The sequence below is a fragment of the Schistocerca cancellata genome, chromosome 6, assembly GCF_023864275.1.
Source record: "Schistocerca cancellata isolate TAMUIC-IGC-003103 chromosome 6, iqSchCanc2.1, whole genome shotgun sequence".
NCBI classification, from domain to species: Eukaryota; Metazoa; Arthropoda; class Insecta; order Orthoptera; family Acrididae; genus Schistocerca; species Schistocerca cancellata.
The window spans coordinates 661,492,542-661,517,144 of record NC_064631.1 but is presented as its reverse complement, the minus strand read 5'-3'; positions in this window follow the sequence as shown (position 1 = coordinate 661,517,144).

Below are 24,603 nucleotides of genomic sequence, written 5' to 3'. Positions count from 1 at the left end.
GAGCCATTTGAACCATTTTGAAGGGGTGTCAAGTGGTTGCCTACCTGCACGTGCCTAGGACTACTTCACAGGTTTCCTCTGTAAGCGAACATTTTAAAAATTCGCAGTAAATGTGGACGGGTGCCATCAAGTGTGTTGCTGAACTGGGGGTCTCAGAGTGAACTTTGTCGTTTTATTCACAGACATGCCACGGACGGTAGGGAGCGGTAGTTTTAAAACCCGTGCAAGGCAAGTGTTCACGGCGCATATAGCTTTATTTCCTTGTGTTGTATTCGTGACCAAGACGGTTGCGGGGTGGCCGAGAAAGCGCGGTGGGACCAAACGGAGAGCGGCTCGCGAACGAACAAACGAACGGAAAGGACGGACACGAAACAACAACGGATGATCGAGAGAGACCTTACGACGACAACACGCAAGAAGCAACCGGGTGAGAGAGACAACCAAACGAATCCAAGACGTCCACTAGTAATGAAAACATAGAACTGTAAACACGCTGTCTGTTGTCGAGGCGATATGTCAGGGCCGGCCAAACGCTGCACAGTGTGCAAACGTGCGGAAGTGCTGCGCACGTGTGCGACAGCGACATCTGTTATTAGACATGTGTCCTAAATGAACGGCGGCGGCTCCACTTCCCTGTTTATGTGGTACAAGCAAGAGCGCAACATACCCAGTCTCGTTTACCCCTGGTAACCGTAACCTTAACAGAGAAGTACTGGGAAGTGGCAGGTACTGTGAAAAAGCAAAGGACGGGAGATCTATGTTCTCAGTCGTTTAAAAATGACTGGGAACTGCAATTCTTTTTTGTAGCCGTTGGTGAAAACTCACAGTGCTATGCTGCCGAATAATAGGTGGCCAGCGTAAGTTTTCAATTGTAAGACACTACAATACATATCACAAAGACGAGTGTAGTGTACTCAAGAGTGAAGAACGGCAAGCAAAATTAAATGTCCTTAAGAAAATGGATGAGACACATCAACTCGATTATCATTTCTCATGACCAGTGATAAACGTGTTTGGATTTATTCCTTTCATAATTAAAAATTATTGTTTACTAACTGTGCATTAGTGCCTCTTCTGCTCCATGTTACATTATTATCAGGAAAGTTGGTCATTAAACCGATTGTTCCAACGTATACTTACATTTAGGGTTTTTTTCTTTTAATGTGTGAAGGGCTACGCTCAGCTGAAGTCGATAAAACGTGACATTCATCTAATTGTCGGTTATTATGCAGATTTCAGACGGAGTTGATGAAAGATGTGGCAATAATGGTATTGAAATAACAGGTGATCATCGAGAGGTCTGCGGTTATCATTCTGTTCAGAGGTCGGTGAGACAGAAATTATGTGGGTGTAACTGAGGGCACCGAGAATTAGTTAGAGGAAACCTTGCATTAGTTTGATGTTATTTGAAATCATAAATAAGTTTCGTTGGGAGTCGCTAAGTGCTCTCTTTCTTAAATACTAGATCAAAAACATTGCTCGTATTTACGTGCCGTCAGTCAAGCTGTCTTAATAAAAACCCACGGTTGTTAACTGTATTACTTGTCTTACTGGGTTAAACTGTTAACATATAAGTAGACGTCGCAATGAGTAGACTGTGACAGTGTTTTAAATGTTTAATACGCGAAATACCTTCTCACGGTTGGCTTGCAAGATGTGGAAAGAGCACTAGAATGCGCCGGGACAGAGTATCCCAGCAAGTGGATAAAGCGACATCTGTGGGTAGAAACATGCAGTACATGAACGCTGACGGCTGCGGCGTGCACGCTGTGACCCGGAAGTTGCACATGTGCAGGAGCACCGCACGCGTGCAGAATTTCTGGCCGGCCCTGCGATATGTCAATACGCATGCAACGATAAGACTCACTGGCTGAGCGATTTTTTTTACTTTATTGTTATTTTAACACCTGAACAAAACAGGTAGGCTGGCAGCGGCCGCTCTTCAGCCAGAGAGTTGACAATCACAGTACAAAAAATGCAGAATGAAATGAACATAGTGACGGGCAAAAAACAGTGGTCACAGTCACACAAAAAAACGGAGCCGTTCACACTCGACGAGAAAGGCACTGAAAACACGTTGACACGGCGCACAGAACACTGACGAATCCGATGGCACAAGTGAACGGAGAAGCGTGACGGCGGACACTAAAAACACGAAACGACGTCACACACACGAGACACAGATGGCGATGATCTCCGGCGCGCGAAAGTCCACGTAGCGTGTGCGAGTCCAGGGACCTGCCAAGAGGGGAAGCAGGGTGAGGGTGGGTGGAGAGGGAGGAGAGGGGAGAACAGAGATGCCAATGGCTGAGGAGAGGGGAGGAGGAGTAGAAGGACAGGGGAGGGGAGGCCCAGGGGGAGAAGGGAGGAGGGGGGGAGGGATGGAGGGTGCCCAAAGGAACAGAGGGAGGGAGGGAGGATCAAATTTGGTAGGAGGGGTAGATGGAGGGGAGGAGGACATCATTAGGGCGGGGGAGCTGGCGAAAGCCACCTCGGGAGAGGGTAAGGAGGGTGGAGAGATGGAGACCGGGTGGGACGTGGGAATACAGGCGCGGCAGCGGGCGGGGGTGGGAGAGGAGCGGGGAGACGAGCGGGTGAGGAGGATCGAGTTTGCGGGAGGTGTACAGGATCCGTATCCTTTCAAGGAAGAGGAGAAGGTGGGGGAAGGGGATGAGATCGTAGAGGATCCGCGTGGGGGAGGGGAGACGGATGCGATAGGCGAGGCGGAGAGCATGGCGTTCAAGGATTTGGAGGGATGTGTAAAAGGTAGGGGGGGCGGAGATCCAAGCCGGATGGGCATAACAAAGGATAGGGCGGATGAGGGATTTATAGGTGTGGAGGATGGTGGAGGGGTCCAGATCCCATGTACGGCCGGAGAGGAGGAGACTGAGGCGGGAGCGTGCCTTGGCTTGGATTGTCCGGAGATGGGGAGTCCAGGAGAGGCGACGGTCGAGGGTGACGCCAAGGTACGTAAGGGCGGGAGTGAGGGCGATAGGACGGCCATAGATGGTGAGATAGAAATCAAGGAGGCGGAAGGAATGGGTGGTTTTGCCTACAATGATCGCCTGGGTTTTGGAGGGATCTGGCTGAGCGAGAGGCAGGCGCGTAAATACACGACGGGGGGCGCCGCTATTGGCCGCTGGGACCACGTGTTCCACTGTGGCGCACTCACACTAAATGTGGGCCAGAAGGCGTGCGCCACCACGGCTTACGGCGCGATGGTGCAGAGACCTCTAGGGCTGTTCGACGTCCATGACGTCTGGCGCGGATTCAAATTCCGCGGCGCGCGGTACCAGACCTTGTCTTCAGTGGTGGCTGTTTTGCACAATTTTCCCTGTAATTTAGTTGGGTGCATGACGAGTCAGGATGGACACAGTGAACTGGTCTTGTGTGTATGTGTCTGTTTGGAGCTTACGGGCGCTCAACGACAGAGTTATTAGCGTCCTTACACACATTAAAAGAAATAATGTGGATAAAATAGTGAAACTTTAACACACGCGCTAAGACAACGAAGAAATACTAGAATGTGCTATACACGAGTTTAAAATACAAGAAAACGACAGGTGAGCTAACTTTAAAACTCGAACCATATTCGTCTGAACTTTACTTAAAACAGAAGGCAGACCAGCCGGAAAATTCCCCGTGGCCCGCTGGTTAGAAAATAAAACACATTTCAATAAAATGTGGCACACAGTTATTTGTACGCCTCAAGCACCACACACTGGAGGATCCTCTCAGAGGAGCAGGAAGCCATGCGTCACAGGACTGCGGTCTATGCGAAGGCGAGTAAGAAGCACCTCGTCCCGTCGGCGTGGCTGGCAGGAGGTACGCCACGGCCGAGTTGTGACCTTTATCAGACGGAGCTTACTGTCTGTCACTTCCAGCCACTCGTACTCCCACAGATGCAAGACTACATCTCAACAGCGAGGCTACAGTATGCAGGAGGATGGCACACTGAAGTAACTGAGGACCACGCCTCCTTAGCTGCTAAATCTGTCCTTTCTTTCCCCGCAATGCCCATGTGCCATGGTACCCGGCAGAGAAACTCCGTCTTCCCCAGCCGTTGTAAGTGGAGGGGGACATCATGGATATCTGCTGGGTACAAACGCTGTGGAGAATCGGAACAGACAGCAATTTAAAACTGGAAGAACGCCTCATGGGCTCCAGGGCCCGAAAGATCGCGTATAACTTTGCATCGGCGGTAGTAAACTCTTGAGGCAGTCGGACCTTGAGGACACGATATGGGAAAACAACCGAGCAACCAACGGAGCCCTCCTGTTTAGACCCATCCGTAAAGACAGCTACTTAGTTGTGGTGTTCATATAAAATGTCACAAAATATCGCATTAAAAATACAAGAAGAAGTGAAATATCTCCCGTAAAAACTAAATATAAAATGACTCGGGGCCTCTGCAGTAACCAGGGTGGCAGATGATTAAAAGCCTGGAACTGAGATTGTACTTGCTCCATTCTCTGTGACTTCACAGTAAACATAAACATAGCCAAAGCCTTGCAGACAAACAAAAATTACACGAAGCGAAATGTAGCGTGAGGAGGGCTATGCGAGAGGCGTTCAATGAATTCGAAAGTAAAGTCCTATGTGCTGACTTGGCAGAAAATCCTAAGAAATTTTGGTCTTATGTCAAATCGGTAGGTGGATCAAAACAAAATGTCCAGACACTCTATGACTAAAATGGTACTGAAACAGAGGCCTAAATACTAAATGTTTTTTCCAAATCTGTTTCACAGAGGCAGACTGCACTGTAGTTCCTTCTCTAGAGTGTCGCACAGATGAAAAAATGGTAGATATCGAAATAGATGACAGAGGGATAGAAAAACAATTAAAATCGCTCAAAACAGGAAAGGCCGCTGGAACTGATGGGATACCAGTTCGATTTTACACAGAGTACGCGAAGGAACTTGCCCCCCTTCTTGCAGCGGTGTACCGTAGGTCTCTAGAGGAGCGTAGCGTTCCAAAACATTGGAAAGGGCAAAGGTCATCCCCGTTTTCAAGAAGGGACGTCGAACAGATGTGCAGAACTATAGACCTATATCTCTAACATCGATCAGTTGTAGAATTTTGGAACACGTTCGAGTATAATGACTTTTCTGGAGACTAGAAATCTACTCTGTAGGAATCAGCATGGGTTTCGAAAAAGACGATCGTGTGAAACCCGCTATTCGTCCACTAGACTCTTAGGGCCATAGACACGGGTTCCCAGGTAGATGCCGTGTTTCTTGACTTCCGCAAGGCGTTCGATACAGTTCCCCACAGTCGTTTAATGATCAAAGCAAGAGCATATGGACTATCAGAACAATTGTGTTATTGGGTTGAAGAGTTCCTGGATAGCAGAAGGCAGCATGTCATTCTCAATGGAGAGAAGTCTTCCGAAATAAGAGTGATTTCAGGTGTGCCGCAGGGGAGTGTCGTAGGACCGTTGCTATTCATGATATGTATATATGACCTTGTGGATAACATCAGAAGTTCGCTGAGGCCTTTTGCGGATGATGCTGTGGTATATCGAGAGGTTGTAACAATGGAAAATTGTACTGAAATGGAGGAGGATCTGCAACGAACTGACGGATGGTGCAGGGAATGGCAATTGAATCTCAATGTAGACAAGTGTAATGTGCTGCGAATACATAAAAAGAAAGATCCTTTATCATTTAGCTACAGTATAGCAGGTGAGCAACTTGAAGCAGTTAATTCCATAAATTATCTGGGAGTAGGCTTTAGGAGTGATCTAAAATGGAATGACAATGTAAAATTAATCGTCGGCAAAGCAGATGCCAGACTGAGATTCATTGGAAGAATCCTAAGGAAATGCAGTCCGAAAACAAAGGAAGTAGGTTACAGTACACTTGTTCTCCCACTGCTTGAATACTGCTCACTGGTGTGGGATCTGTACCAGATAGGGTTGATAGAAGAGATAGAGAAGATCCAACGGAGAGCAGCTCGCTTCGTTACGGGATCATTTAGTAATCGCGGAAGCGTTACGGAGATGATAAATAGACTCCAGTGGAAGACTCTGCAAGAGAGACGCTCAGTAGCACGGTTCCGGCTTTTGTTGAAGTTTCGAGAACATACCTTCACCGAGGAGTCAGGCAGTATATTACTCCCCCCTACGTATATCCCGCGAAGAGACCATGAAGATAAAATCGGGGAGATTAGAGCCAACATAGAGGCATACCGACAATCTTCCTTTCCACGAACAATACGGGACTGGAATAGAAGGGAGAACCGATAGAGGTACTCAAGGTACCCTCCGCCACACGTCGTCAGGTGGCTTGCGGAGTATAGATGTAAATGTAGATGTAGACTCCAGCAGATGCCGAAAACGAATCCCAAATGGCCTTGCTGCTGATGGACAATGGGAGACAAGGCGTTCCAGAGGGGGACGAGGAACAGTATGGCATGCAGGTGAATACTGAACTGTGAAGAACTTACATGCCTGATACACACTGAGGAGTTAACGCCGAATTTTAAGTGACGGTTCACGAGCCTCGCTCCCGTGGCCAGTTTAATCCCCTTATGGTGGACAGAGTCAATGTTCTTCAAACAAGAAGACACCATGCACCCGTAGTTCAGCCGTGAACGCACGAAAGCCCTATAAAAAGGGAGCAGACGCGCTCTGTCTGCTTCTCAAGACCGATGGCTAAGACCCTTTCTAGTGTTCAATGCCTTGAAAGTTCTCACTTTCAGGTCTATCAGATGCAGCAGCCAGGACAACTGGAGTCAGAAACGAGGCCCAGAAAATTCAGTGAGTTTCGAAAATGCAGGATGGTGTCCGTCACAAGCAAGTCAGGTAAATTAAAAACACTAAGAGACTGATTAAAACGAACACACGCACACTTATCCGTAGGAAACTAAAAGCCTGTCTTTGCAGTCCACTCCTCTAGCCTCCACAATGTATGCTGTAAATGACGGCTCGCTGTTGCAACACTGGAGGAGAAACAGAAAACAGCAAAAGACTCCCTAAATACGAATTACTGTACAGGACTTCTTACTGTAGATGTGGTGCTGTTTATTGCTATGGTAAAGGGTATAGGACTTAAAATATTGCCCTGAGGAACACCATTCTCCTGCTCACACCGATCTGATAGCATGTCACCAACCTGGTTCCTAAAAAACCCTGGAACAGGGAAGACCGTATGAAAATGGGGACCATTGATACAGCTGTGCGAGAATACACTGCCTCCTAGTAGTATCGTATGCGCTACTGATATAGAAGAATAAGCCGTTACAATGATGCTTAAGTAGGAATGCCCGCTGAACAGCCGCCTCTAGGAGGATCAAGTTGTCGACAGTGGACCTAAATCTCGGAATCCACTCTGAGAAGGGCTAAGGGGTTGCCTGGTCACTAATAACCAGACCGAACGACGTTTACTCATTCGCTCCAGGGTCTTCCTTACACAGCTCGTTAAGGCGATACTCCAGTAACTACCGGGACATGTGCAGTCCATTCCTTTTTCGAGGACAGGTACCAAAATTGTTTCTCTCCTCGAGTTGGGGAATTAACCTGGCTGCCATATCAAATTTAAGTACTTGAGGAGAATTTCCTTTGATGCTCCTGGCAAATGTCGAAGCATGCAGTACCGGACTTGGTCGTGACCAGATGCAGTATCACGAGTCTCAGAAGGTGCCAATTCCAGTCCCCACAAAGGAAAGGGCAGTTGTAAGACTCAGAATCGTGAGATCTGAAATCTGACTTGTCCTTTTCTACAGTAGCACGGTAGCGGCGAAACACTGGATCTTGTCTGGCATTGGCAGTTGTTTTCGGAAAATGCCCTGCCAGCGTCTGAGTGATGCCACAGGCCGTTGTTTGGAGACATCCGTGTTTCAGCACCGCTGCTATTGGTAAATGACTGCGTTTCCTCCAGATGGCTTCCCACAGTTCTGTTCAACAAGTGGAGCGATTGATAAAATCCAGGTACGCTTGCCATGACATTTTCTTGATCTCCTTAATTACACACCGAGCCTTGCTCTTGCTACTTGAAAGGCTATGAGGTTGTCTGCAGCCAGGCTGCGTTTAAACCGTCGAAGAGCAGCACGCCTCTCCCTGATTGCTGAACAGCACTCATCTGCCCCCGAAGGTATGGGTTGCCTCCTAGGATGACCTGAAGACTTTGGGATCGATGGGTCAGTGACATGATGGATCATTCATGTGATGTTGTCCATCCATTCCTGGACGCTACTAAGGTCTTCAAACACAGCCAGCTTGTTGAACAGCATCCAGGTAGCCTTGCTGATTATCCATTTTGGTGGCTTCTCGTCAGGGAATGCTTCACCCAGCAGGTGAATTTGGAGTGGGAAATTGTCACTAGAATGAAGGTCATCAATGACCTCCCATCGAACAGAGTCTGCGAGGGCTGGAAAGCAGATGGAGAGGTCGATGGCTGCGAGTGACCTAGTAACACTACAGAAATGAGTGTGAGTACCCCTGTTGAAAATGCACAGCTTGTGAGACGTCTTGGGGCTATCCAGAGCCAGATCTGAGGGCATAAGAGATGATGAGCATTGAATTCTCTCAGTAGGAAATACGGTCATGGGAGTTGTTCCATAAGATCTATGAGAGCCTTAGATTTTATTACATCTTGTTGAGGGAGATAAAGCGAGCGAACACTGATCCTCCAACACACGTAAATTTCAAGAGCAACTGCTTTCAGGGCAGTAGCCTGGGGGAGATCAGAGGGGTGACTCGTGTTGTTGACAAATATTGCTACCTTGCCCTTGGCTTTTTCTCCAGTCAGCTCTATCCTTTCGGTGAACGGTATAGTACCATAACGCAGGGGTGTCAGTGGCTTTAAAATGTGTTTCTTGTAAGCACAAGCACAGGAGCGTTTGTGTGTTAGCTGGTTCAGTTCCTCCACATGTGGCCTCAACCCATTAATGTTCCACTGTGATATGAGATCGATCTATCAAGGGTGTTATGCTTTCACCCTGTCTTTCCGCTGGGGAGGGGAGCCTGTAATGGGTGAGGGCTCAGTCTTGCAGCGAGATGATTGCCCCTGTACGACATTAAGGTTCATTAGCCCTATCGAAGAATCGAAAGAGACTTCAGGAAGAATGACGTTGACATCGTCGGACAGTTTGTTTTCCAACTCCGTCGGCTCTGGGTAGGCTTAGGAGCCACAATCGCGGCAGTGATAATAGCAGCACTGGACGGTGGACCATATTGAACTTTCGGGGGAGGAGAGAGTTCCTCTACGTTAGCGACCACATACATGTCTGATGTTTTGGGAGGAAATGCAGGCTGTAGAGTAACTGCAGCAGCGTAAGTACACTGACAAATCCAGGTACTAGTGCTAACACTAGGTACCTCGGTTTCTGCAGCAACATCGGTTTTCTGTCCTGGCTGTTAACAACTGATGCAAAGGAAGTAGCGAACGTTGGGGGCTGCATGGTTTTATAAATCTTTTTGGTCTCAACATACGGTATCCGTCGTTTGGTTTTAATCTCCTGTATCTCCTGTTATTCAAGGAGGACACAGCAGTCCCTAGGCCAGACAGGGTGAGCTCCTGAGCAATTCACATACTTTGGAGAAGATGAACAGCTGACTCCTTCGTGGGCAGCCTTACTGCATTTGCCACAAGCGGCTTCTCCCTTACATCCAAGAGTGCTGGGCCCAAATCGCTGTCATTTAAAACAGCGCTTTAGGTTGGGGATGAAGGACCATACGGTTAAACAAAGAAAACTTGGCTTAATATGTTCCGGGAGTTTTATGATATTAAAAGTGAGGAAGGACGAGTCGGACTTAATCCGATTGCCTTTCACTGTTTTCATAGTATTCTGCACATCTTGCGCCTATGCGATTTTCATAGCTTCTTCGGGGATTTTCACCAGGTCTCTACATGTCGCAACACCTTTACTGTTGTTTAACTTGGTGTGGACCTCAGCCTTAGTGGCATATTCCCCAACGGTTTTGGCCTTCTGCAGTTTTGTCACTTGTTGGGAACTTGATACTAAAAGGTATCAGATAGATTATATAATGGTAAGACAGAGATATAGGAACCAGGTTTTAAATTGTAAGACATTTTCAGGTGCAGATGTGGACTCTGACCACAATCTATTGGTTATGAACTGTAGATTAAAACTGAAGAAACTGCAAAAAGGTGCGAATTTAAGGAGATGGGACCTGGATAAACTGAAAGAACCAGAGGTTGTATAGAGTTTAAGGGAGACCATAAGGGAACAATTCACAGGAATGGGGGAAAGAAATACAGTAGAAGAAGAATGGGTAGCTTTGAGGGATGAAATAGTGAAGGCAGCAGAGGATCAAATAGGTAAAAAGACGAGGGCTAGTAGGAACCCTTGGGTACCAGAAGAAATATTGGATTTAACTGATGAAAAGAGAAAATATAAAAATGCAGTAAATGAAGCAGGCAAAAAGGAATACAAACGTCTCAAAAATGAGATCGACAGGAAGTGTAAATGGCTATGGTTATTCTGCGAGTCATGTTCTTTAAATTTTTCACATAATATGCCCTGCAAAATATGGGACCATGGCTACTTTCACAGCAGTCGTTAGCGTAGTGTGTCAGAAGACTGCAAAAGCAGTGCCATTCTTTCATTCCACAGCTTCCTGCTGCTGCCTTGCCCTTCAACACGCAGTGGTTCATGTAGGATGGAGCAAGGCTACATACTGCAAACACTGTGTTGGAGTTTTTACACGAGCATTTCGACATGCGGATCATTTCACTCAGGTTTCCAGGTCGCTTCAATGACGGACAAAATTGGCCCCTCAATAGTCCAGATCTCAATCCATGTGACTTTTTTCTTTGGGGGTACCTAGAGGAAAAAATTTTCCCGAAACGTCCACGTGATTTAATGGAGCTCAGAAGACTTATTCTTCAAGCTTGCAGTGAAATTACGGAAGACATGTGCCGTGGGGTAATCACTAACTTTAGTGTTCGTTTGAAGGAAGTTAGGAAACGAAATGGTGGACATATTGAGCATGTGCTGAGTTAGAACAAATCTCCATGAACGGCTCTTCATTGTAGTATATGTTCCTTTCAGATTGTGTTGAAAATAAAGTTTATATTCAAAAACAAAATGGTAACACATTTCGTGCGCCACCCTGTAGTTAGATGTAAAACCTGATTGTTAGGTTCGATGGGGTACAACGTCTATGTCTCGCGTTTGCTAGGGCGATCCCTGACCTATTATGTATCCGTCCCGTAACACGTTTTTCATTAAATGCATACGAACTTACGGAGAGCGATCTATTGGTCAATCTAACCAATGCGGGTCATTCTGCCACCCACATGTGTGTGTTGAAAGCTCAGCTGTACCCTCACACCTGCTGTATTGTCCCGGCACTGTAGGATAACGACTCTGCAGCTTGCCCTCTGAGACTAGAGCCAGTTTTGGTCGGAGTTGTCAGCGACGCCCCCTTCCCACCCCGTACACCCCGTGGGCTGTCGTCTGGCGGCCCGACTGCCGCGCCCCTGGTGTGGTGACGAGCAATTACAGGCTGTGGCGCTGCTCGGCTGTGTGCCGTGTGCCGTGCTGTGCTGTGTCTGCCGTGGAGTGGGACGGACAGGGGAGGGGGCGGGGGAGTGCGCGTAACGTTTTAATTACGGCGCCTGGGCCCGCCCTGAGACACACCCCACAACCCCTTCTCCTCCCCCCTGGTCGGCACGCCAGCTTCGCCGCTGGGTGTCGCCACTCTGGGATGATTAATAACGCTGTCCGTCTGGGCGCGGCCAGCACAGGCCGCACGGCGGCCGGCGATAAAATTCTGCAACCGGAGGGAGGGAGGGACAGTCTGCGACGCTGGACAGTCTGCTTCTCGGCCCCGGGAACACCTGAGGAGAGCCTCAAAGTGCTCGGTGAGCCGTGGAAGGGAAACAAGGGCGAAACAAATGGTAGCACCAAAATTATTCTTTTAACAGGGTGGCTTTATTGCAGTGAACAGTTTAACTAATTCTCAATCTTTCAAAATCAGCTTCAGTTCTTTAAGCCAAGCAGCTGCGATTAATCAAAACAACAAACACTTTTAATACAGTAGCAAAGGGCAAGCTGGGAAGACAATGAAATTTAAATACAGGGCTGTCCAGAAAGTAAGTTACGATCGGTCGCGAAATGGAAACGACTTTGAAAATCCGATAAAGCTTTGCAGCTTTACAAAGATGTGTTGGGCAGTGTCTCTAGTATGACTCTAGGTAGAATTATGTCGCTCTTTTCTTTCCTGAGCTCTTAGTGAGCGCGTAAAGATGTTATAGAAAATAATGTCTCCCGCAAAGTACGAGGGCCTGGTGAGAATTTTCCCCTGAAGCTATGCAACCAACATCACATAACTGTCATGCGGTTTCTTCTTCAAGACAATTCTCAGCCTCATTCTGCAGGGTCAATGAAGATGTTCCTCCATCGTTTCAATTGGAAATGTTTGGTTACCCACAATACAGCCCGTAATTGTCTCCCACTGAGTTTCATCTCTGCTCAAATGAACCGCTGGCTATGAAGACAACATTTTGGCACAGACAACGAGCTTTAGGCCAGCGTAGAGAATTGGCGGAAAGCACTGGCGGCTGCCTTCTATGATGAGGGTATTGGAAAGTTGGTACAACACTACGACGAATGCCTGAGTCAGAACGGCGACTATGTAGAGAAGTAGCTGAAAAGTGTAGCTAACTGTTACAAATGAAACATTTCTGATTTTCACTGTGATTTTCATTTCGCGATCAATCGTAACTTACTTTTTGGACAGCCCTCGTAACAACTCTCCACAAATATGGCTTCACAGATAAGATTAAATGTATGATTGTTAATTTTTTTAAAAAAACCTTCAGCAGATATCCCTTAATACCTTTAGTAAAACAATAAGTGATAGGCCTAACGAGAAAGTGCAATCCACCCCAACATTTCCATAAATCGTAGACACAAGTTGCACAATGTAACCCCAAGGATTTGCCAAGATAAAATTTCCCCAAAACGTAAGAGGTAAATCATTGCACTAAAATTCTGCATCAGTTGATAAACATAAAAATTCACAAGGAGCCCAAGGCTAGATTTTAACATTTCTGACCTCGCAGCAGTAGGTAAGGTAAAATTAGCTCAGTTAACAAAATACAATTACACCAAAACTCAAATACAAGTTAAAATTTAACACACACGGTGACAACCGCCAGCTTACAATAGTTCAAAACATTATTCAGTCTCATAGCTGCGCAGATGTCATTACCAAGGGGAGTGTGCGAACCAACTTGAAACAACTATAACATGGCATAGACCAAATTACAGATTCGGCAGTCTGTGCAGAGAAGTCGGCAGGAAACGGTAAACAAGTCAGGAAACGATCACCGTCGTCCACATAATACACACTCGGCATGGGCACAGAGGAGCCAACCTTAAGCCAGGGAGATAGGACAGGCAGGGTGAAAAAAAAAAATCGTCACGGGGCCCACCGAACCACTAGACGGGAACTATCAAAATTCACTCACCTAAAACTTACGTACGACGCCCGGGAGAGGAAACGGGAAATCGTACGGGCACAGGCCAGCAAACACCCCAGATAAACACACAGAATCCCATAAATTCCAAAACATAATTGAATCAATTATTCCTCAAAACCCCGGAACTTGGCACAAGCGAAAATACAGGTCACAGGATCCAAAGGCACTCTGCAGAAGAGTAATGAGGGAAAAAGTTAAGGGGCTCCGGAACGCCCTATACTTGCAATGTTAAAATAACGCTTATAAATTACATCTATCCTCACAAAGTATTTGAGGTAGGAAGTTGAACTTTTTACAGATTATTTATTGGAATATGGGCTACAACTTAACACAGGGATTTTACAAAATTTTAGTTCAGTTATTAAAGATGATTTTTTCAATTGTAATGAAAATTCACAACATTTTTTTGCAATTTTTTATTTATATATACAAAAATATACAGTTTTTTGGAAAAAGGCTGTGTTAAATTATGCAGAAGGTACTGTGTAACATTTACTGAAAGTTTGAAACAAATATGTTTGGAAGATCCTTAGAAAACATGTAATTAGTATGAGAAAATAAAAGTTTTGGGAATCGAGCGACAAAGATTGGATTAACTTTTTAGTGCATTCCAGGTCCATAGGATGGATTATCTTCATCCTCTGCAAACTCCTCCTCCAGCTTCCTCTTGTTCCTCCTCCTGTTTACTCTTGCTTGTATTTCTAGACTCTTTACAGCCCTGTCTGAAGCCCGAAGGCGATCCTTGTCTAAAGCACGCATCGCTCGTACCATGTTAGAACCTATCTTCATTCCCATATTTCTAAATATCTTGCACCTTACAATGTTGCCATCATTGAAAGTCGCAACAGCATCATACACACCAAAGTGAAGTGTTTCTATTCCAACAAATACAGTCTTGAGGATTCTCGACCATATAACACTATTTACACTTTCATTGGGGTTTTGAGTTTTTCCGTGAATACACTTTTTCAACAGTTCAGGTGCCGCTAAGTCTCTGAAAATAGGTTTTATCACCTCCATTATTGCATGAGGCAGACTATGCTTACGAGTGTACACTTCACCAGTTAGCAATCCTTTGTTATATTTACACCAACTGTCTTCTTCTTTGGGACACAAGCTATGTTGGGGATTTTCATCGGTTGAAGAAGTATGAAAAAAAGAGCGCAAACAGCCTTCTTCATTTCGTCGACACTTTGTGTATTTTGCCTAATAGCCATTCCATAATAGTTCTCTATTTTGTCAATTACACTGTCAGTTAACCTTCCCTTCCCATCCAACCCTTTACCATCACTGAGTTTTTGTACGAGTTTTGGACGAAGCTTTCAGTCGCCGAAGTCTTGTTCCCATTGTTGTAACCATCACAGGTTAGCCACAACACATACTTTATCTCACATCACTAAAATGTACCTGATGAACACGGACGTTAATAATAACACCATTTGACAGCAGTTTAACAGCGCCACAGTGGGTCACGCCCATGTAGAACACATTTAAAAAAAAATTAAAAATAGTTGTAGTCTTCGGAATTGAATAAATTATATATCTATTAAAAGGTAATAGTCTGCAGATTCAGAAAACGCAAAAAAGTAAAAATTGAACTTTTCATGATTTTGAGGCTTTCCGGAGCCCCTTAAACAAAGTTCTGCAATGGCACAATCGAATGCCAAGAAAAACCCACTAAGTAAGGTACATCACCACACAGAATGCCGAGAAACACGAACACTGGGGTTTGCCCACGTTTCCGACATAATCATAACAACGGAGATAATCTTCTTAGCCGTAGCACACTGAAACACACAAACAGCACCAAACTTCCGAGGACGGAAAAGTACTCCCCTGTAAACTATATCCGGGAGCAGCACAGCCACGAGCTCCTGCCAAGGCGCGGTCCAGGGAAATTGCCGCGAGGAAGATGGTCCAGCAAGAGTATCGTCACCCAGACCTCAGCAAGGAGCAGTCAGACAGGGCAGGAAAGCTGGTAATCAGGCGACGACTCCACCCACCGACCAGGGGAGCAGCAAGCAACATCAGCCCCGGCCAGCGACAGCGCGGAGGGACCCACCGTCCGACGCAAAAGGCAATGCTCGAGCCGCTCGCGCCCAAACTTCACTGCCAGCGCACAGCCACCGCGCAGAGACGGCGCCACCCGCCGCCAGGAGAAAGAAACACCGATCGAGAATCGATCGGGAATACCGCCGCCACGGCACACTCGGGTTTCCACGAGCTGAGTCGCGGTACGCTAACGTGAACATGCTAATGAAACGTAGACGATTTAATAACACTCACTCAACATCTTTAAAGCTCACCCGTCAGGTTGTTTTGCAGCAGTACACCATTCCCCTCTTTTTCTTCATCTCCTCCTAAGTAGTGCATCTGATTTTCTGAAAAGCATCATTCACACAATTCCTAAGATTGCAAGAGCCGACAAGTGCGAGAATTATCGCACAGTCAGCTTAACAGATCATGCATCCAAGTTGCTGACAAGAGTAATAAACAGAAGGATGGGAAAGAAAAACTGTCGTGCTCCGAGAGGGAGTAAGATAGACACGTTGCTACAAGTTAGGGGTCTCACCTCTGTCGACCATCTCGATGAGTGGAGGTAGACGTGAGCAGCTTTCGAAACTCCGAAAGCTGGACGAATCAAGCCGTGAGGTGGTGCAGACTACGGAACTCGTTGAAGATCGGTTAGGGAAGTAGGGTATCAATCATGAGTTCCGTCTCATTTGAGAAAGAAAGAACCGGCCGCTCTGGCCGAGCGGTTCTAGGTGCTTCAGTCCCGAACCACGCTGCTGCTCCGGTGGGGTTCGAATCCTGCCTCGGGCATGGATGTGTGTGATGTCCATAGGTTGGTTAGGTTTAAGTAGTTCTTACGTCGAGGGGACTGATGACCTCAGATGTTTAGTCCCTTAGTGCTTAGAGCCATTTGAACCATTTGAGAAAGGAAGAGTCTCACAGCAGTCCTACTTATTCACATTATCAGTCAAATTCCCGTCTACTGAATCTAGCTCCACGAGTATTACGGAGCCGACGCTAGCGAGTACTTCTAAGTTCCGTGTCTGAAGTAGAACGATACAGAGTCTGTGTCCCTGTACACCGCAGATCTCTACTACCTACTGGGTCCTCATGAGCCTTTATTTATTCTGCTCGTATGACGTCACAGGGCGGCTTCTAGAATATTCTATGACGCACTAGGCGAGGCTAGTCACGTATTCAGTATACTTCCATTTCCACATAAGGTGGGGGTGGGGAAACTTCCCCTGGCTTGGCCTGGCACTGCTAGGCACGCAACCCTATTCGTCCCTCGGCGCCACTTGGTCGGGGCTGGCAGTTATCGCTTCTCAGATACTGAGGCAACGCTTCTCTTCGAGGCTGGCCCATAGCTGCTCCAGAAAATAATTCTTAAGCGTTCTAATTCGTATGATTTGCGGGATTGAGCTTCACAACAAATTGGCGCTGTGTGGGGTGACGATAAGTTTGGCTTTAGAAAAGGTAAAGGCACCAGAGAGGAGAACCTGATAATGCGGTTGATAATGGGAGCAAGACAAAAGGAAAATCAAGACACGTTAATAGGATTTGTCGACCTGGTAAAAGCATTCGAGATTCCGAGAAAAACAGAGGTAAGCTATAAGGAGAGACGGGTAATATACAGTATGTACAAGAGTCAAGGGGAAACAAAGAGAGTGGAAGACCAAGATTAAAAAGGGCGTAAAACAGGTTCAAAATGGTTCAAATGGCTCTGAGCACTATGGGACTTAACTTCTGAGGTCTTCAGTCCCCTAGAACTTAGAACTACTTAAACTTAACTAACCTAAGGACATCACAAACATCCATGCCCGAGGCAGGACTCAAACCTGCGACCATAGTGGTCCCGCGGTTCCAGACTGTAGCGCCTAGAACCCTCGGCCACGTAAGACAGATAGACAAGTTTATATGCCAACTAGCTCTGCAGATGACGAAGAAATTGAAGAAATGTATGATGAAATAAAAGAAATTATTCAGATAGTGAAGGGAGACGAAAATTTAATAGTCATTGGTGACTGGAATTCGAGGTAGGAAAAGGGACAGAAGGAAACATAGTAGGTGAATATGGATTGGGGGTAAGAAATGAAAGAGGAAGCCGCCTGGTAGAATTTTGCACAGAGCACAACTTAATCATAGCTAACACTTGGTTCAAGAATCATAAAGGAAGGTTGTATACATGGAAGAACCCTGGAGATACTAAAAGGTATCAGATAGATTATATAATGGTAAGACAGAGATTTAGGAACCAGGTTTTAAATTGTAAGACATTTCCAGGGGCAGATGGGGACTCTGATCACAATCTATTGGTTATGACCTGTAGATTAAAACTGAAGAAACTGCGAAAAGGTGGGAATTTAAGGAGATGGGACCTGGGTAAACTGAAAGAACCAGAGGTTGTACCGAGTTTCAGGGAGAGCATAAGGAAACAATTGAGGGGAATGGGGGAAAGAAATACAGTAGAAGAAGAATCGGCAGCTTTAAGGGATGAAGTAGTGAAGGCAGCAGAGGATCAAGTAGGTAAAAAGACGAGGGCTAGTAGAAATCCTTGGGTAACAGAAGAAATATTGAATTTAATTGATGAAAGGAGAAAATACAAAAATGCAGTAAATGAAGCAGGCAAAAAGGAATACAAACGTCTCAAAAATGAGATCGACAGGAAGTGCAAAATGGCTAAGCAGGGATGGCTAGAGGACAAATGTAAGGATGTAGAGACTTATCTCACTAGGGGTAAGACAGATACTGCCTACAGGAAAATTAAAGAGACCTTTGGAGATAAGAGAACCACTTGTATGAACATCAAGAGCTCAGATGGAAACCCAGTTCTAAGCAGAGAAGGGAAAGCAGAAAGGTGGAAGGAGTATATAGAGGGTTTATACAAGGGCGATGTACTTGATGACAATATTATGGAAATGGAAGAGGATGTAGATGAAGATGAAATGGGAGATACGATACTGCGTGAAGAGTTTGACAGAGCAGTGAAAGACCTGAGTCGAAACAAGGCCCCCGGAGTAGTCAACATTCCATTGGAACTACTGACAGCCTTGGGAGAGCCAGTCCTGACAAAACTCTACAATCTGGTGAGCAAGATGTATGAAACAGGCGAAATACCCTCAGACTTCAAAAAGAATATAATAATTCCAATCCCAGAGAAAGCAGGTGTTGACGGATGTGAGAATTACCGAACAATCAGTTTAATATGCCACAGCTGCAAAATACTAACACGAATTCTTTACAGACGAATGGAAAAACTAGTAGAAGCCGACCTCGCGGAAGATCAGTTTGGATTCCGTAGGAATACTGGAACACGTGAGGCAATGCTGACCTTAAGACGTATCTTAGAGGAAAGATAAGGAAAGGCAAACCTACCTTACTAGCATTTGTAGACTCAGAGAAAGCTTTTGACAATGTTGACTGGAATACTCTCTTTCAAATTCTAAAGGTGGCAGGGGTAAAATAACAGGGAGCGAAAGGCTATTTACAATTTGTACAGAAACCTGATGGCAGTTATAAGAGTCGAGGGACAAGAAAGGGAAGCAGTGGTTGGGAAAGGAGTAAGACAGGGTTGTAGCCTCTCCCCGATGTTATTCAATCTGTATATTGAGCAAGCAGTAAAGGAAACAAAAGAAAAATTCGGAGTAGGTATTAAAATCCATGGAGAAGAAATAAAAACTTTGAGGTTCGCCGATGACATTGTAATTCTGTCAGAGACAGCAAAGGACTTTGAAAAGCAGTTGAACGGAATGGATGGTGTCTTGAAGGGAGGATATAAGATGAACATCAACAAAAGCAAAACGAGGATAATGGAATGTAGTCGAATTAAGTCGGGTGATGTTGGGGGTATTAGATTAGGAAATGAGACACTTAAAGTAGTAAAAGAGTTTTGCTATTTGGGGAGCAAAATAACTGATGATGGTCGAAGTGGAGAGGATATAAAATGTAGACTGGCAATGGCAAGGAAAGCGTTTCTGAAGAATAGAAATTTGTTAACATCGAGTATAGATTTAAGTGTCAGGAAGTCGTTTCTGAAAGTATTTGTATGGAGTGTAGCCATGTATGGAAGTGAAACATGGACGGTAAATAGTTTGGACAAGAAGAGAATAGAAGCTTTCGAAATGTGGTGGGTAGATCACATAACTAATGAAGAAGTATTGAATAGGTTTGGAGAGAAGAGAAGTTTGTGGCACAACTTGACCAGAAGAAGGGATCGGTTGGTAGGACATGTTCTGAGGCATCAAGGGATCACCAACTTAGTATTGGAGGGCAGCGTGGAGGGTAAAAATCATAGGGGGAGACCAAGAAATGAATACACTAAGCAGATTCAGAAGGATGTAGGTTGCAGTAGGTACTGGGAGATGAAGCTTGCACAGGATAGAGTAGCATGGAGAGCTGTATCAAACCAGTCTCAGGACTGAAGACCACAACAACAACAACAACCTTAACATAAGCGTCTTTTGGTTCTCTTTTCTACTGTGGTGTCCACAAACACGTGCGACGGACTGCTTTTATACTAGCACAGTTTTTTAATAACACTTTCAATCAACATTGAAATAAAGTTACTGGCAAAATAGTATACTGTTCATTAAATAATTTCACTTGTATGACAATACGAGGTACCGATGCTGGGTTCATTTGCTGTATGAATATCGAGAATACGATGTTCTGACAAACATTTGCATAATGAAACATATGTAAAAGACGTCGCAAATCAATAAATAAGATATACAGATACGTATCTTTCACGGACGACAATGTGCAATGCTATCATCTGAGATACCATTTGTTAAAACTGTATGAAGCTATTAGAAGTAATTAATTCATAGGTTCACTGTATAAATACTATTCACTGTGAAGTATTAACTTCTGCAGTTTAAAGGTACTGAAACATTGTTGTGCCACTGGATGGTCCTCGTTCTTTCTGGGATCACCGATGCATTTAGATCTGTATCAATATTTAATTGTAGATTATTATAGTCTTTCAGAGAGCTGTAAGAAGCCACCAAAGCTTGCAGTTTCGCAATTTCTGTCGATATCTGTATAAATATCATTTTGTGACCAATTTGCATAACTTCTCCAAGGTGAGATTTTTTTTATCTTCAAGTGTATATTGACTTTGAAGGGCCTGATAAATAAAAGAAGTTAATTTAGTAACGAAACACGCGCAAAAGTCTGTTCAATATTACAAAAACGGAACTCCATGACACTTGATATGTGTCATAAAAAGGTATCCAATTGAAATTAAATTTATAAATATCGAAAACAGTGACAGACAACAAAGCAGCATTTCAAGTACATGGGCTGCGACATTTCTTTTGTGTACGATAGAGGTATGAAGAATAATACTGTACAGTTTCAGGGTGTCTTTGGAGTAATAAGAAGAACGTTAAACAAAAATGCAGATAAATAAACTCAACTGAGTTTGTAAAAAGACTAGCTCTACTTTACGGATCTGAAGCGTGTGTAACGCAGCACGTAATTACGGGATAACATACGTTGCAGTAAGGCACGTAGCCGTCTAGTACCGAGGCCGCAGGATGCCGATGTTTTTCTTTTCCGCTCTTCCCACAACACAGCTTGTGAAGTAACGGGCGAGTTGTGGCGCCCTGAAAATACTCTAAATTCTGAGTTGGCGTGGCCGCGCTTGGGGCCTCTCGGCCGGTCTCCGCCTGGCAGCCACCATGACGTGCAGAATGTTAGCTTAGCAACCGCGTGATACTGCACAACGGTCGGTCCATCGAACACGTGGCTGGGAATTCCTTGGCGACGCTGTGCGCTGGGAGTGCCAAAGATGTTGGACTTTCACAGGTCGTATAGAAATAACAGTAGCCAGATGAATCATGACACCTCAAAAAGAAACATGTACATTACTATTATTTGCACGACGTTTCTGATGGTGTAATCAGATTTTCAATATCTTTATTAGTTTAAAGTTCAGTATCTGACGTCCGCCCCTCGTGGTCTCGCGGTAGCGTTCTCGCTTTCCCAGCGCGGGGTCCCGGGTTCGACTCCCGGCGGGGTCAGGGATTTTTTCCTGCCTCGAGATGACTGGGTGTTGTTGTGTCGTCTTCATCATCATCATTCATCCCCATTACGGTCGGAGGAAGGTAACGGCAAACCACCTCCATTAGGACCTTGCCTAGTAAGGCGGTGCGGGTCTCCCGCATCGTTCCTCTACGCTCTGTAAAGAAGCATGGGACTTCATCTCTCATCATCTGACAGTAAATTATACAAGTAACACCCAGCAACGAATTTCCAAAATGTAAACGGTTCAGCCGAGTTCGTCGATCTACATGTCTATAGAAAGCTATTAGTGTATACCTAAATTGGTATGAATTACAGGCATGCAACTTGAATAGTACATGAGTTATTTGAGCTCAAAGTGGCCGTTACTATCGATCACGTCAGGCCATAAGTACTCCACAGTCACACGAAAAAACGGTAGCAGCATGCTTATAAATGTATTTATTCATCTATGTCTTTGTTTATATCCGATATACGCTATTCATGAAGAAATTGGTTAAATATTTACTGTGTTTCAGAAAGCACATAGACATTAGGCTACTGTCCTACCTTTTGTTCTGTTCCTTTGATATATGTTTATTTAATTCGTTTATGTATCTAATAATGTGTGTTAGTGCGTGTTTATGGTGCAGCCGTAGGAATATTACATTAGTTTCATGTTATTTAAATGTAAATCCAGATTTTCGTACGTGTTTCAATATGTTTGTGAGTGTACGTCTTGCTGGAGACACTAAGGGAGCGGTCTGGTCAATCACACCGCTCATTACTGAGAGAGACGTATGGAGGGTGGGGTGGAGCATCGTTTCCGGAGAGAAGACTAGAAGTTCTGGGCAGTGCGGGTCGAGGGACGGTCGCGCAGGACACGGCAAGTGCTGGACTCGACGGCGACAGACGGGGACGTTCGCGGGAGAGAGACTTGTGTCGAGCGGTTTGCACGCGGTCAGAGTGCGGACTTGTGAACTTGTGAGATTTCTAAGGTTTCTACAGTGAAGACGTAGTATGTGTTTAGATGTGCATGTCTCGCGATCTACGAGGTGCATTCAAGTTCTAAGGCCTCCGATTTTTTTTCTAATTAACTACTCACCCGAAATCGATGAAACTGGCGTTACTTCTCGACGTAATCGCCCTGCAGACGTACACATTTTTCACAACGCTGACGCCATGATTCCATGGCAGCGGCGAAGGCTTCTGTAGGAGTCTGTTTTGACCACTGGAAAATCGCTGAGGCAATAGCAGCACGGCTGGTGAATGTGCGACCACGGAGAGTGTCTTTCATTGTTGGAAAAAGCCAAAAGTCACTAGGAGCCAGATCAGGTGAGTAGGGAGCATGAGGAATCACTTCAAAGTTGTTATCACGAAGAAACTGTTGCGTAACGTTAGCTCGATGTGCGGGTGCGTTGTCTTGGTGAAACAGCACACGCGCAGCCCTTCCCGGACGTTTTTGTTGCAGTGCAGGAAGGAATTTGTTCTTCAAAACATTTTCGTAGGATGCACCTGTTACCGTAGTGCCCATTGGAATGCAATGGGTAAGGATTACGCCCTCGCTGTCCCAGAACATGGACACCATAATTTTTTCAGCACTGGCGGTTACCCGAAATTTTTTTGGTGGCGGTGAATCTGTGTGCTTCCATTGAGCTGACTGGCGCTTTGTTTCTGGATTGAAAAATGGCATCCACGTCTCATCCATTGTCACAACCGACGAAAAGAAAGTCCCATTCATGCTGTCGTTGCGTGTCAACATTGCTTGGCAACATGCCACACGAGCAGCCATATGGTCGTCCGTCAGCAGTCATGGCACCCACCTGGATGACACTTTTCACATTTTCAGGTCGTCATGCAGGATTGTGTGCACAGAACCCACAGAAATGCCAACTCTGGAGGCGATCTGTTCAACAGTCATTCGGCGATCCCCCAAAACAATTCTCTTCACTTTCTCGATCATGTAGTCAGACCGGCTTGTGCGAGCCCGAGGTTGTTTCGGTTTGTTGTCGCACGATGTTCTGCCTTCATTAAACTGTCGCACCCACGAACGCACTTTCGACACATCCATAACTCCATCACCACATGTCTCCTTCAACTGTCGATGAATTTCAATTGGTTTCACACCATGCAAATTCAGAAATCGAATGATTGCACGCTGTTCAAGTAAGGAAAACGTCGCCATTTTAAGTATTTAAAACAGTTCTTATTCTCGCCGCTGGCGGTAAAATTCCATCTGTCATACGGTCTTGCCATCTCTGGGACGTATTGACAATGAACGCGGCCTCATTTTAAAACAATGCGCATGTTTCTATCTCTTTCCAGTCCGGAGAAAAGAAATCAGAAGTCTTAGAACTTGAATGCACCTCGTATGTTGTCGTTCATAACTAATTAGGTGCAGTAGGAATCTATTGTTTCCCTATTATTCAGCTTATATTTTATGTAATTGCTGGACCATCGACACCAATAAGTGTTTTGCAGAAATATACCGCATTCTCAAAAGTACTTCAGCTATCCTACTCATTATTTAAAGTCGTTAAGATACTACCTGCAGGTTTTATTTAATTGCAATCTTTCATTTAATAATGTCTATATTACATTCAAAATTCGCCGCGTGATAGAAACCTTAGACCATTCTATTCGCGTGTATATTCATATTGTATAATGTAGACTCAGCAGTATTTGGCTTGTAGTGCGGCAACTACGTGTCCCACCCCCTAGACAACGAAACCAGCCAAAACTTTTAATATTGCAATTCTGAGTCTGAGGGTCCGTAGTTGATGGGCCACCACACCATTACATCTTTCAGTTTATTTTTTGAAAGCCTACAAGCTGACGCTGCCCGCCGTGAGAACTGCATAGCGCAACATTCATTTGATACGAAGATTCATACCCTCTACGAATCGAAATAATCCACATTAGTTATTATCCGACTTTGTTCAAATTTGGTACAAAACCTACTGTTATTAATGGAATGATGTTGTCAAAATGTCAGATTTTTATTTATTATAGTTCCGGAGATAAAGAGAATCACCTAAAAATCCGGAAACCTACGCTTGTTTTTTAAAACCAAGTTAGGAACAGTAACAGATTGACTTTCGTTATCATTTCAGTTGTCAGTGCATAAAAA